Source organism: Erpetoichthys calabaricus, chromosome 14 (assembly GCF_900747795.2).
Source record: "Erpetoichthys calabaricus chromosome 14, fErpCal1.3, whole genome shotgun sequence".
Classification (NCBI taxonomy): domain Eukaryota; kingdom Metazoa; phylum Chordata; class Cladistia; order Polypteriformes; family Polypteridae; genus Erpetoichthys; species Erpetoichthys calabaricus.
Genome location: NC_041407.2, coordinates 98,397,474 through 98,411,683, shown reverse-complemented (window position 1 = coordinate 98,411,683; position 14,210 = coordinate 98,397,474). Strand labels below are relative to the sequence as shown.

At 38.7% G+C, this 14,210-nt stretch overlaps 1 protein-coding gene across 1 annotated transcript in view; it reads left to right on the top strand.

Annotated features, from left to right (window-relative positions):
• The first annotated feature begins 1,605 nt into the window (after positions 1–1,605).
• ttll6 (tubulin tyrosine ligase-like family, member 6) overlaps positions 1,606–14,210 on the top strand; it is a 70,596-nt gene continuing 57,991 nt past the window's right edge. Inside the window, exons 1-2 of the mRNA XM_051918834.1 lie at positions 1,606–1,741; positions 12,028–12,174. The gene's annotated coding sequence lies outside the window, so the exon portion shown is untranslated. The remainder of the gene's footprint in view (positions 1,742–12,027; positions 12,175–14,210) is intronic.

The following is a 14,210-nucleotide window of genomic DNA, read 5'->3' as shown; positions in this document are numbered from 1 at the left end:
TAACAATGGGTCCTGATTTTAAAATGACTTGCACTGCACACAATAACACAGGCTTACCAGGTTTTCCTAATCTGTTAGTGTCCTGCTAGGTATAGCTTACACCATGCATTAAAGATGCCTGTTTGTTTTTCTACATATTAAGAAGCCTTTTAAAGCACAAAGAACCAGCTTAATATGCAAAAAAATCAGTCTCAGAATGAAATGGTGCTTTGTCAAACAACAGAATAACACAAATCCAGTAAAAAATAAAATGCCATTGAAGAACCAGTATGTTTAAGTGTGCAGTCAATGGGTCAGTACCTACAGTATATTATAGGGGGACATTTGTGAGGTCCTATGCTCCTAATCTACTACTCAGGTCTGCTGATGAATGATGTCTGCAGTATAACATCCTAGTCCAGACTCTCTTCATGGCTAGCTCCAAGCTGGTAGAATGAGCTGCCCACCTCCATTTGGAATTCCGACCCCATCTATGTTTAAGAAGTGTTTGAAGACTCTCTTGTTTGGTGAGTTTCTGTCTGATACTAGCTTTGTTAGGTTTTTTGTAACCATGGAAGTGTAACTCGTTTGCATTTTGTTCTGACCTCTTCACTTGTGACAATCAATTCTGTCACCTTCTCCTGTCACACTTGTTACCTCATACTCCCCCAGACTGATGTTTACTCAAGTGCACTCTTAAAATTAAATTCACCTGCAGGTTACAGAAAGAATTTTGCTTTATATGGATCTATAGCAGGCTCCACACAGTAAATAACCAGGAATAGATGGTAGTAGGTTTGTGGAATGCCAATGGGTCCTGATTTTTAAAAGGACTCCTGAATGCATACAGTAACATGGGCTGAATTCAGGTTTTCTGAAATCTGTTAGTGCCCTGCAGCCTGTCATACATTAAACATTTCAGTTAATTTCCACATATAAGGAAGTACAAAGAACTGACTGCATATGCAATGAACTCTTCCAAAAATGGAATAGTAGCCACAGTGGGACCACAGACCTGAACCTGGGAACCCCTATACTAGGGGATCCACCTAAAAGAACCATCTGAATGAATGTTGTAGAAAGAAGGGTAATTTATCTAGATCTGTAACCGTTCTCATAAACAAGCAGACAATAGTCGATTTGTGAAATGCCACTGGATTTCTGATTTGAAAGGACTCTCCCTGCCTACAAATAATGAACACTTAAGTTCAGGTGGTCTTGTTTTGTTGTATCCTCCTAGGTAGGCCACTAGACATTAAAGGTTTCTGTTTTGTCCACATATGGAATCTTTTCAAAGCTCAAAGAGCCAATTTCATATGTAAAAAAGCCTCTTCAAAATGAAATGGTTATTTGTCAAGCAATGGTCGTAAGGTAAACTACACAGGCCAGCAAAATGCCATTAAAGAACATTTTAAAAAAATGTGGTTCCTGCACTGCGCTCCCGTAAACTCTGTTAAAAGACTGCATATTTAAAAAGCAAGACAACATAACATCTGTCTGTCTGCGTATCGACTCCATAGCAACAAAGCAACAAATCAAAAAGAGGAAATGGGCGTGTTTGACAACCTACCCTGCTAGCATCTGAGTCAACGCATTCACCAATCAGAAAGCAGAAATTCGGAAAAGGACAGGTTGACCTGAGCAAAGGCATAGTTCGGTTGAGAGTGTTACGGAATGTTTTCAGGTACTGCAAGGGATACAAAAGTTTCCAATTTCGCCAGACAGACAGAATCAACGCAAAAAGCCTTTACAGCCACCGAAGGTAATGAGAAAAAATTATTATTATTTTTTTTGCTTCGCGTCATTATTGACTTTTATAGGCGTATGGATCCTCTGTTTTTGCCATCCAGTGCATATTCTTACCCGCGTCGCCTCGTAACCAATGGCAACGAATAGTTTTTTTCTGTCTGAAGTGATATGTGTGAATCTTTAAAGTTCATCGATATCGCAATGGTTGAGGTTTGAAGTCTGAAAATGCTGCTTTGTTGCGAAGTTAATAATTCACTCAAAATTAAGGAAATATTTAGTCATTTTCTTATGTTGCTCGCCTTGTGTAGTAAAACTATTTTTATACACATACACATAGCTATACACATTATTTGGAGTGCAATATGTATGACGTTTGTTTAGAAGCGCGGAGAACGAAGAGCAAGAAGTTTAAATGTTCCAGTCTTGTCTTCCCTATTATCTTATGACTAGCCTGAATTCAAAGTGGTAACTAGAAGAATTTTCGGTCAACGTGACCTTAAAGCAAATAAGTCAAATGCCGTCATCATTAGGACTTATTAATCACAGAGAGACTGTTTAATTAATTTGTTCATCCACGTCATGTTTGAGCTGAGGTTGTGACGGCAGACCAATTAGTACAACGAGTGGCTTCTCTTCTAATTCTTCACAATTTTAATGAAAACGTTCTCTCTACTGTTGTTATTTATTGCACCTAGAAAATCCAAGTTGCTACCATAGCAAGTTGAGACGGCCACCACCTAGACAACACAAACAACTCTCAACGTCTTGATGTTTATTTTCAAGGTGCCCTTTGGTTAGCGTTTGTCATAATGATTAACCAGCGATAATGGTAGAGCTTTTTAGCTCTTCAGGTGAATTTCGTCCTTGTTGCACCTGTAACTCCCAAGTTTTATCATGACCAGTGTTTAGTGAATGTTTCTCCATGAATATTCCGTCAGGATGAGACGGGCATGTCTCGTGAAACTAAGAAGAAAAACGACCTAAAACGTAAATGCAACGAGAGGTGGATAAGTATGTTCACCAAGCTGATGGTAGCAAAGCAATTATACCTGGACGTTGTAGCTGACAAGCCATTCCGTTTAAAAAATATCGCCTTGATATAAAGTGGTGGTCACTGCTAAGCTCTTGACCTTATGCGCAATAACACAAATGGATTGATGAGCACAGATGGCTTATCTTGACATATTTATGATCTCTTATGAATGCAGGAAAAGAATGAAATATGCATTTTGCGCTGCTGCTAAGCCGTGCAGAAGAGCAATAGCGAGTAGTAATTAAAGAACTAAAATATAGATTTGTATCTATTAAAGGTAGAGTCTTGGGCTCCTGTCCTTCTTTGGCTTCAGTGAGATTTTGTGGTGTCTTCAGATTGTAATATATGCAAGCTGGATTGCTGTCGGATCGACTTAGGTTGTTATGATTATTTATGCAAGTAAAGTTAAACCATTTTAAATGACATTAACACAAATCAGAAATCTTTGACGCCCAGTGGGTTAGAGCATTAAGCTATTTGATAAAGTCAGTGCAAATATAGTTACAACAGCATATTTAAATCCCTGGTAGCACTTTTTAATAGAAGCATACTGTAAAAAATTCATATAAAATAACTTACGTTAACTGTATAATTTCACATCAAAAAGGCAATACAATAAACGGTTAAAAATGATATTAAATAGATCAATATATATAAATTCACAGTTAAAAAAGAAGTGGTTTAGCTGTTAATATCACTTGATACATTCAATATGCAAGATTATTTTGGGAATACTTGTTGTATTGCCCTAAACTCATAATGGTGCCGAATTCTATATATTTGCATAAAGTTAGTATATTTGCATAAGAGATCGTCCCCTTTGCGGCAAAGTTGCGCATTGTTTCTTATTATCTCTTATTACCCCCATTATGCACAGTGAGAAACTAAAATGTAACGACATTATTGCAAAATAATGTTTCAGTTTGTTCTGAATGTTTTTTGTGGTTATGGAAGCTGATTTAAGTGGAGTTATTTTCAGTATTCTGACGAAACTGTAGCACACTCTATATCAGAAAAGCAAAGTTGTCTTCTTGACAACATGAGTTGTGTTTCAAAACTATTGGTTTACATCAAATGATTAAAGTAATTGTTGGTGTGTTTTTATATGTAAGTGACGTTATTAATCTCATGCAGGTAAATGAAATGTGTTATGTACTTTAAACATTATATCTGAGCAATGTACCTAGTGCTGGTTTGATGTGACATTATGAAACTGTTCAGTTTATTTAATATGGTGATAAAATTATTGACTGCATTAATTTTACTGAGATGCACGGTACAGTGGTCTATACTCTTGACTGTTTTTTGATAGGCCAGTTAATTAAACCTTCATTTTCAACCACATTTTTTACCATGCTGGTGATTCTTTTAATGTTTGATAGTTTAAACAAGTTGGTTATTCACTGGTTAATTTTCAGAAGGCATTCTGAGGTCAGGCTCATGTTAACCAAATAGAAAATATAGCTGCAGTTGGACTTCAGTAATGGAAATGCTTACTTTACTCCTCTCATCCATTGCTTATATCAGGGGGCTCATCCTCATCCTTAGGGTACGTCAACACTGCTACATCCATCCATTTTCCAACCCACTGAATCCGAACACAGGGTCACGGGGGTCTGCTGGAGCCAATCCCAGGGCACAAGACAGGGAACCAATCCTGGGCAGGGTGCCAACCCACCGCAGGACACACCCACACACCAAGCACACACCAATTTAGGATCACCAATCCACCTAACCTGCATGTCTTTGGACTGTGGGAGGAAACCGGATCGCCCGGAGGAAACCCACGCAGACACGGGGAGAACATGCAAACACCACACAGGGAGGACCTGGGAAGCGAACCCGGGTCTCCTAACTGCGAGGCAGCAGCGCTACCCACTGCGCCACCATGCCGCACACACTGCTACATTTCCATTTAAAAAATTGAAAATATCTCTGTCCACTACTTGCGTTTTCACATCATTTACAAAAGAATCTCAGTCCATACTAACTAACACAAAGAACAATGCATCTAATGTAGATGTTCACATACTGTATATTGGGTATGCATGCATCAGGCAGAAACAAGAAGAGGAAGAGTCCCCCAAGCCGGACATTCATTGCAACTTACGTTTAAATGCGGAGAACAGCAGTGGTGAATATGAAAAAAAAAATGATTGTTTTGTTTGGACTGGAAATAAGGTGGAATTGTTATTGAGAGTGAACAAAATGGCTGAGTAAAATCCAATAAGGGAAGGGCAAGACCCAATCAGAGCATGATTAGAGTTTCCATTTTCAAAATTCTTCATTTTCAAGTAGTATGTGGCTCTGAAGAACATTTTCAAAAGTCTCTGTTTTTAGGAGTTAAAAATGGTAGAGTAGTGTGGACGAAAGGAGAAGATGGAGACTATTTTCTGTGTTTTTAAATGTAAATGTAGTAGTGAGGATGCAGCTTGAGACTCCTATTTGCATTGTTGTCAAATCATTAAGGAAGCTTCAGGAACACCTCTATACTCAACTGTTACTTTATTGTCCATTCCAAGGGGGAGCCCTGTCCCCAATATCCAGTGGAATATACAAACATGATCCCAATCCAGACTCCAAGGGTACCCTCCTCCCCAGTCTCTGTTTCATGCACTGGGCACCATAATGTATTGCAGTGTAACAACATAACACAGGCATAAAACATTCTTTCAGTAATTTAGGACTTAAAGCGTGAAGTGTATCAGAAACAATATGTCCAAAGTAAATTATACAGACAGTGAAAGAGCAAATCATCCAAACCTGCATTTTTCTGAAGTTCACATTTGTGAAGAAGTGAGTAACCTCCCAATGACAGAGGGGACTGTAGATGAGGTTCTTAGTGATTTGGAAACTGTAGAGGGAGAAACGCTGCTTAGATTAAACAGGCTGAAATCTAACAAATCACCATTACCAGATAACATTTATCGTAGAATGCTTAGTGAGTGCATAAATAAACCATTGATGCTCATTTTTCAAAAATTGCTGCACACCTGGGGAAATTCATAAAGTCTACAAGCTAATAATTTTTAACTTATTATATAAAAAATATTCAGGCTAATCTACGATACTAAAGGCCAATAAGCTTAATATGCATCTTGTAAACTGATGAAAGTAATTATTAAGAAAGAGATCAAGCATCACACTGCAAGAAAACAAGCGCACTGGTAAACATTCAACATGGATTGAGGTAGTGGAGGTCATGCTTCATTAATATGCTGAAATTCCATTAGGAACGAGCATAAGCATACAAGCAGTGAGGTGTATAAAATATTATTTATTTCTATTCCAAAAAAATGTTATTGATAAGGTGCCACATGACAGATTAATCAATAAACTAGTGGGAATTCAAGGTGCATTGTGCAGATGGGTTCAAGAATGGTGTAACCTTCCAAGAACAATGTAATGCAATGAGATTAACTTTTTCTGAATTAGGTGATCGTAGAAATGGAGTCCCGCAGGGCTCAGTGCTGGAGCTTTTACAATATACATCAATGATCTGGATTGGAGTGTAAATAACAAGTCTGCAGATGATACAGAACTAGGTGGAATGGCAGGTCATCTACTGTATAATCTGTTGAATCATTACAGAGGAACAGAAGAGAATGCAAGCATTGATAAATATGTGACAGATGAAATTTAATAAAAATAAATGTAGGATTTTAAAAGTAGGAAATAAAAGTGTCAGACCTGAATATACATGTGGCATTTTCAGCTTGCAAGTATAACTTATGAGAAAGTCCCAGGAGTTTTAGTGGATTCATAATGTTATGAACTTGCGCTTTGAGTACTGAGAAAAGCGCTATATAAATGTAATGAATTATTATTATTATTAACTTTCAAACTTCAAAAGTTTATTATGGCTGGAGTTAATTTTTCTGTGAGTGGATTGTGACAGGGGTTTTGAATATCAGTGATAATTTCTGTTTGAGAGTTTCATGCAGTTCTTACCTCTGGATAAAAATATATTTCTGTATTATATTTTTTAACATTATCATGACGCCGTCTTTTGATTATGGGTGCCACCATTTTCAGAATCCCAGGACACATCTTTTATGTTGTTAAGAGGCGCATTCCTGGAAATTGTGTTGTGTGACATCATATCATGAATATGACAATTTATATACTAGCATGATGGGACCACTTCCATCAAAGGCTGGGGTAAATAATAGATAACTGGCTAGATAGATATAAAAGGCACAACATAAGATAGATAGATAGATAGATAGATAGATAGATAGATAGATAGATAGATAGATAGATAGATAGATAGATAGATAGATAGATAGATAGATAGATGTGAAAGGCACTATATAATAGATAGATAGATAGATAGATAGATAGATAGATAGATAGATAGATAGATAGATAGATAGATAGATAGATAGATAGATAGATGTGAAAGGCACTATATAATAGATAGATAGATAGATAGATAGATAGATAGATAGATAGATAGATAGATAGATGTGAAAGGCACTATATAATAGATAGATAGATAGATAGATAGATAGATAGATAGATAGATAGATAGATAGATAGATAGATAGATAGATAGATAGATAGATTTTTGTTCCTAAGGGAAAGTTTTTTATGGTACTACAATTCTTGTTTAGTATTTTGGTTTTATCGACACTTTTTTGGTTACAACTTTTTTCTGGCTATGATTTGTGTTTCACTTTCCCGTCCATTGGAAAATTCTCACTACTCAGATTTCTGGCAGGGTATCTACATCCAGATATTATGCAGAAGATATTAATAAAGCTAATAGGATGTGTAGAGTACAAACTAGGGGAAATTATGCTTGAATGCTGTGTGTAGTTTTGGTCTCCATTTTACAAAAATGACACAGCAGTGACAGAGAAAGAGAAGAAAAGAGAAGAGCGACTCTGCTGATTTTGGGTTAAAGAGTAAAGGCGGAGTGGTGGCTCTGTGGTTAAGGATCTGCACTGGTATCCCAAAGGTTGCCGGTTCGAATCCCTGTTACTGCCAAAAAGGCCACTGCTCTGCTGGGCTCTTGAGCAAGGCCCTTAACCTGTAATTGCTCCAGGGGCGCTGTACAATGGCTGACCCTGTTGTCTGACCCCAAGGGGTATGCGAAAACTACCAAATTCCTAATACAAGAAATTGTATAAGGTAAAATACAGAACAAAAAGAGTAATGAGCTATGAGAAGAGTCTGAACAAGCTGAACCTTTTCAGTTTAAGCAAACAGAGATTAAGAGGGGACATGACTGAAGTTTCTAAAATATTTGAGAGCAATAAACACATGGAATAAAATACCAATTAGTGTGGTACTTTAGTGTATTTAAAAGACTTGACTTGATTGATTTTTCATTACATCTTGCCTGAAGAAGGGGCCTGAGTTGCCTCGAAAGCTTGCATATTGTAATCTTTCTAGTTAGCCAATAAAAGGTGTCATTTTGCTTGGCTTTTCTCTACATTCATAATGGCTAACACGGTACAACACCCTAGTACTATGAAGTTCCTTAAAATCAAAAAGTCTGAATTAGCTTAAGCTGTCCTAATTTGGGGTGTTTATAAGAAAGGTAATGATTTACTTATTGAGGTAGATATCCATAACAAGCAAAAATAGTTGCAACAAATATTTGAAATGTTAGAATGTGTGCTTCAGTTTAAATATTTAAAGTCTAAATACTTGGAAAATATTTTCAATTGTAATAGAAATTTGTAATTTTTTTGCCTTTTGAGAGAGGTCTATAGAGGGTTTAATCACTGACCTGAAATAGTCTAAAATGATACCCCATATACTGATGTTTGAAATTTGTCATTTTTAACCTTCTGCCATTGGCTTTTTAGAAGGCTAAGACCACCGGTAAAGAATCAAATAATGAAAAATATAATTTTGTTTCCGATCAGCAACTTCAAAATACCCTTAAACAACACTCAATGTACCTATATTACCATCTCAACCCCCATATTTAAAGTTTTTCAAACTTTGACACCGATTATCCCAGTGGTTCTCAAAATGTGGGGCGGGCCCCTCTAGGGGGGTGCGAAGTAACAAAAAGGGGGGGGGGGGACACGCGAAGATGTGAAAAAAAAACAAGAATCGAAAATATGAAAAATACATCTATTGAAACCAAAACAAATTAACTTAAACTACATTCTGATACTAGAAAAAATAATATAGAGTTAGATAAATGTCGATAAAAGTTAAGTAGGTATAATAAAATATGCATCTATGATATATCATTAATTAAAAAAGAACAAATTGGTATTAGTGGGCTCCTTTCCAAAAAATGTTGGGGGGGGGGGGGGGGGGCGCGATTAAAACTGTTATGAAAACTCGGGTCGCAAATACTTAAAAGTTGAGAAATGCTGGATTACACCATCAGGAAGTGAACGACACAGATCAGTTGATGTGGCATGCACAACTTCAGGTTCTTATGATGATTTTTTGCTGACGCCTATTAGTTTCCTCTTTATGATCAGGGTGTACTTTTATGCACAAAATATAATCCAAAATGGGCTAATAATTTGTGTTTTTCAAGTCTAGAGGGCCAAAAGTAGAGAGGAATCCCAAAGACTTGTATAACTTTTCTTCAAAACAAACAGGGGAATACAGTCTGTCTTTGTGGAGGGCCGCAGTGGCTACTGGCTTTATTCCTTGGAATTACCGGATAATCGTGTCTTCCATCAGGGGGGCTTCTTGTTTTTCCTGTTTCCAGACTCAGTTAAGCTGACTTGATTGTAATGTGAGATCAGGCCCCTTGAGGACAGCAGTATTTTCTTTTTTTTACTTTAGCTGTTCTCTTTAACAAGAGAGTTAACTTGATTCATTAGTACTGAATTTCGAGGTATGTTTTGATATGATGAATATAAAACTAAAGATTGCGATGGTAGCATGAACGACGTAACGAGTACTGTTAATCGGTAAAATTTGCCAGTTTATCACAGTGAATCTGCTGAGTTCACCAGTGACTTTTTTTGCCATTTTTTTTTTCCTGATAATTTATCGTTCAGCCCGCTTAGGTGAACTTTTTTCTTAGCTGTTCATGATGTTATGTGGAAGATTTTCCGTAGCACATGAGCAGAATTGTCACGCATGCGTACTGTAGCCATACTCGGCCTCGCACTTTGTGGCGCTGGCCGATCTCCTTTACGCTTGCGTGAATATTCTGTTTATGTGCGCGTGCGTAATACCACTTCTTGATCAGTACTTACGCCAGATTTGCACCTCGAATATTAAAAAAAGAGAAAAAAACATGTATTTTCATTTGAATCGTGCATTAGTTGATCTCAGTGAGAATATTATGAAAATACTTCGCTGTTCTGCACAGTTTCATTGTATGTTGTGATTTCACTGCTATGCTCCTCGCTATGAAGCGCACATTGGATAGTGATAGGGACATCACACCACCGTGACATTTTACATCACAGGCTCTTCAGGTGTTAGCTAGTTGTAGTGGTCGGAGCTTGGAAGATGTAGAAAGACAGAACAGACATGGAATTCAATGTTATATTAAGGAGGTGCGGTTGTGCAGTGGTGAGCACTGGTGTCTCACACCTCAGCTCTGGTCACGTCACATTTTCAACCACAATGATCGGTCCAGCATAGATGGCAAATGTTTCCGTCGCCCACAGGGACACTTAAAGAACCATTGCATCATTATAATCCACTCAAAAATACTTCTCTATTGACTTCAATACATTTCACTGACTTCACTTAAATTACCGAATATGTTCATGTTTTCACTAAACTCGAGGACAAGCAAATTCAGCTGAGTTTGTTCACCGCTAGCAATGAATAGCTGAAAGCAACAACATTAAGGCACAGTAAAGGGAAATCCGAAAATAAGGAATTGAAGTAAACTAGTTAATAGTTACTAGTTAGTAATTAAAAAAAAGAAACAGTAAGAAAAATCGAGTGAAACGACAAAGCAAAACATTCAAAATCTGTCTAAAACCCTTTCCATAACTAAGTGACTAGTAACTGAATTGATTTCAATGAAAATAATTCCAAACTTGAACACTTAACTTACTGTGCCGCACTACTAACTTTCTGGCTGATAATGTGACATGCAGCAGTGTCAGCATCAAAAGATGATTACTAGCAACGGGTGTTACCACCACAAAGCATTTGGTTGCAGCCATGGAGAACAATTCAAAATAGTGACACGTCAAAAATGAGAAAAAGAAAATAACATGGTCAGTCAAGTCATTGTCTGACTTTCTTAGTCCTGAATAGGGTTACGGGGATCTGCTGGAGCCTATCCTAGTAAGCATAAGGCACAAGGTAGGAACAAACCCTGGACAGGATGCCAGTCCATTGCAGGTGATGATCCATCCATAACATCCATTTTCCAACCCGCTGAATCCAAACATAGGGTCACTGGGGTCGGTCTGCTGGAGCTAATTCCAGCCAACATAGGGCACAAGGAAGGAACCAATCCTGGGCAGGGTGCCAACCCACGGAATGGACACACACAAACACACCCACACACCAAGCACACACTAGGGCCAATTTAGAATCGCCAATCCACCTAACCTGCATGTGTTTGGACTGTGGGAGGAAACCAGAGTAGCGGAGGAAACCCACTCAGACACAGGGAGAACATGCAAACTCCATGCAGGGAGGACCCGGGAAGCGAACCCGGGTCTCCTAACTGCGAGGCAGCAGCGCTACCACTGCGCCACCGTATACTAAGAAATTAGATCAAACTTGTCTAAAAAGCCTACAAAAACACATTAACTCAGATTCATGATAATGAATTTTCAGTCATCCGCCTCTTCATTTTTTTGAACCTTCTTATTCCTATTCTGAGTAACATGAAGTTCACTTCTTCCTATAAGGCTGTAATGGGATGACTGCATTTGAGAGATGAGCAGCCGGGTGAAACAGAAGACCCGATCCCCTTCTAGAAAAACAAAGTGCCAGCAAACTGTGTGTCTGCATTTAGAAGACACAAACTGTGCCACCCAAGGGGGCTGTCTGCATTTTTCACACAGACTGGTGGACTCAAAGCATTAGGCGAGAATGGGTGCCAAAATAACACACCCTCCTTTTAAATGAAAGCAGGGCGGTAGAGAAGTGAATGGGGTCTGAAAGTTGTCTGCTGCCGTCTGTGTCGAGTTTCCAAGCTTTTGCACAGTATCAGGTTTTGCTGCTGTAGATGACTAAATTTCATTCTCTTGCTGAAAGTAACCCGATCACTGTCTTGTTTGCTAACATGAGCTGTAAATCTTGATCCGCTCCATGGGTTATACTGTTGGCTTTAACAAGCTTCCTTTTTTTTATTTTAGGTATCATTAACTCCCATGGTGGACATGTGGAGAATGTTGCTTTGGGGTCTGCCGGCCGGCAAACTCCTGAGGGGACAGAGAACTTCAGTATAGAAACAGACTGCAGACCACCAGCTATTTGCACTTACCAGACTATCTAAGACCAAAGTGAGGATTTTACTTAAGTTTTGATTTAATTCTGTTCTCCTTGTATGCTACTGTCCAATGTTCAGTTCATGGTCCATTCACTGTCTGTTTAGCATCTCCCCATTTTCCACATATTTTGCATGGGTTCTTCTCATGGTGGTTCCTCATACTGTATTTAAACTGAGTGTCAGCATGTCTTATGATTGACTGGCACACTATTCAGGGTCTGCTGAGACAGAGTCTGGACTCATGACTCTGATCTGGATTTGGCTGCTTCAGAAATGGATGGATTTATTTTTTCTTTAGTGGATCTGACAGGTCCTTGTTGTGCCCTTTTTTCTTTGCTATTCATCTCTCTATCTTCTCCTCTCCCAATTCTTGAAGCTTTCCTTGACACCACAAGATGCCTGTTTCCTTATTTCTGGCATGATCATAAATGACCTGCCAATTACCAAGCAGTAACATTTTCTCATACAGACTAGATGCCCTTCATTGACCACAAATGTCTTCCCACCTAACTAACATAAAGCCTGCAAAATAACAATACAAACAATTAAATTTAATCCTCCATGCATATAAGGTAATGCTAGTTACACAAAACACAATTCTAGCATTATTTTTGACTGCATGATATAGTAAAATACTATTTAAGAACATTATATACATTTACTTATTTGGCTGACACCTTTAGCTAAGGCAACTTACAACCTCTGATATTCAACTGATTACATTTCTTTTGGTGTTCCAGTTAGAGCACACGCAGGTCATGTGACTTGCTCATGGTCACATTGTGTCAGTAACGGGATTTGAACCCCAAGCTCTGGGTTTGAAGTCCAGAGTCTTAACCACTACACCTACATCTGATGTATTTGTGGCCACTAGGAGGCATAGCAGAGCATCAGATCTTTGACACCACTGCAGACCTGTCAAGTCCCAAGTTCAAAAAAACCCTTTATTCTCATCAATACTTTAAAACAGGCTTTTCTCCTCAATAACAATTCACTTTTCTTTCACACTTTTCCTTCTCCTCTACTCCTCCCCAGCAAGCTTTGTCCTTTCTCCATACCTGGGAGCTGAGGAAGCTCCTGTTATGCTGAAATTGGAAGTATTTCTGGTGACATGGCAGAGCACAGTGGAAGCACTTCTGGGTGAGGTAGAAGCACCTCAAAATAGGGATATTTAGTCTCAAGATGGGTCCAGCTTCAGACCTCCACAGCTCCGCGATTCAGGGACTCTGCTAAACAGCCAATTGAATTACACATTTTTGCTACTTGGTTTACTTGGCAGTCATCATTATTTGAGTCAGGTAACCCGCCCACAACCCTAATCTTAACCACAGTGCAACCAGGTGTATAACATAACATCATATGACATCCTCCAAGGTTGAGTGGAGTTCTGTATATCTGCAGTTAGACTCTATTGAAACTTCCTCTGGGTGGCACCCAGGACATCCAGCAGGGCTGCCCAATGGGGGTACAATTCCCAGGTTGCTTTTCGGATGTGCGCTTGGGTGATCCAGCAAAGGGGTGCTGCCACCTAGTGCTCTGGGGAGTAGGATACAGCCTTGATAGACAGTTTACCCCTCTCTTTTGCCTGCACTGTCTCGCCCATTAAGGGGAGCACCAACCATAACCGATGGGACGTCCATCCACTTAGAGTTCCCATCTACTCTACAGGACCTCTGGACAGGCAAAGGGTTCATCCATCCCGTTTGGGAAGCTAGTCCATGTTTGCCTACCATTACAATACTCTACTATTGACAAATGTGTTCTGAGATCTTTCAGAAAAGGAAAACAGACTTTTGCAGGTATGGCAGTCATTCCCATTAATAGAAGATGCAATGTGTTTAATATTGATTAGCACATTTCACTGTTTTCTCTACATGTGTCATCTAAACTTATTAATGTTCATGATTCACTTACCCTTTAGGTGGTGCCAAATTCTGGAGAAAGTCTTTTAGTAATGGTAGTACTGTCAAGTGTACAGAGTACACTAAAATTCTTGGATGTTCAACCAGCATGCATCACATCACCACACTCCAAAGTCACGATAAGCAC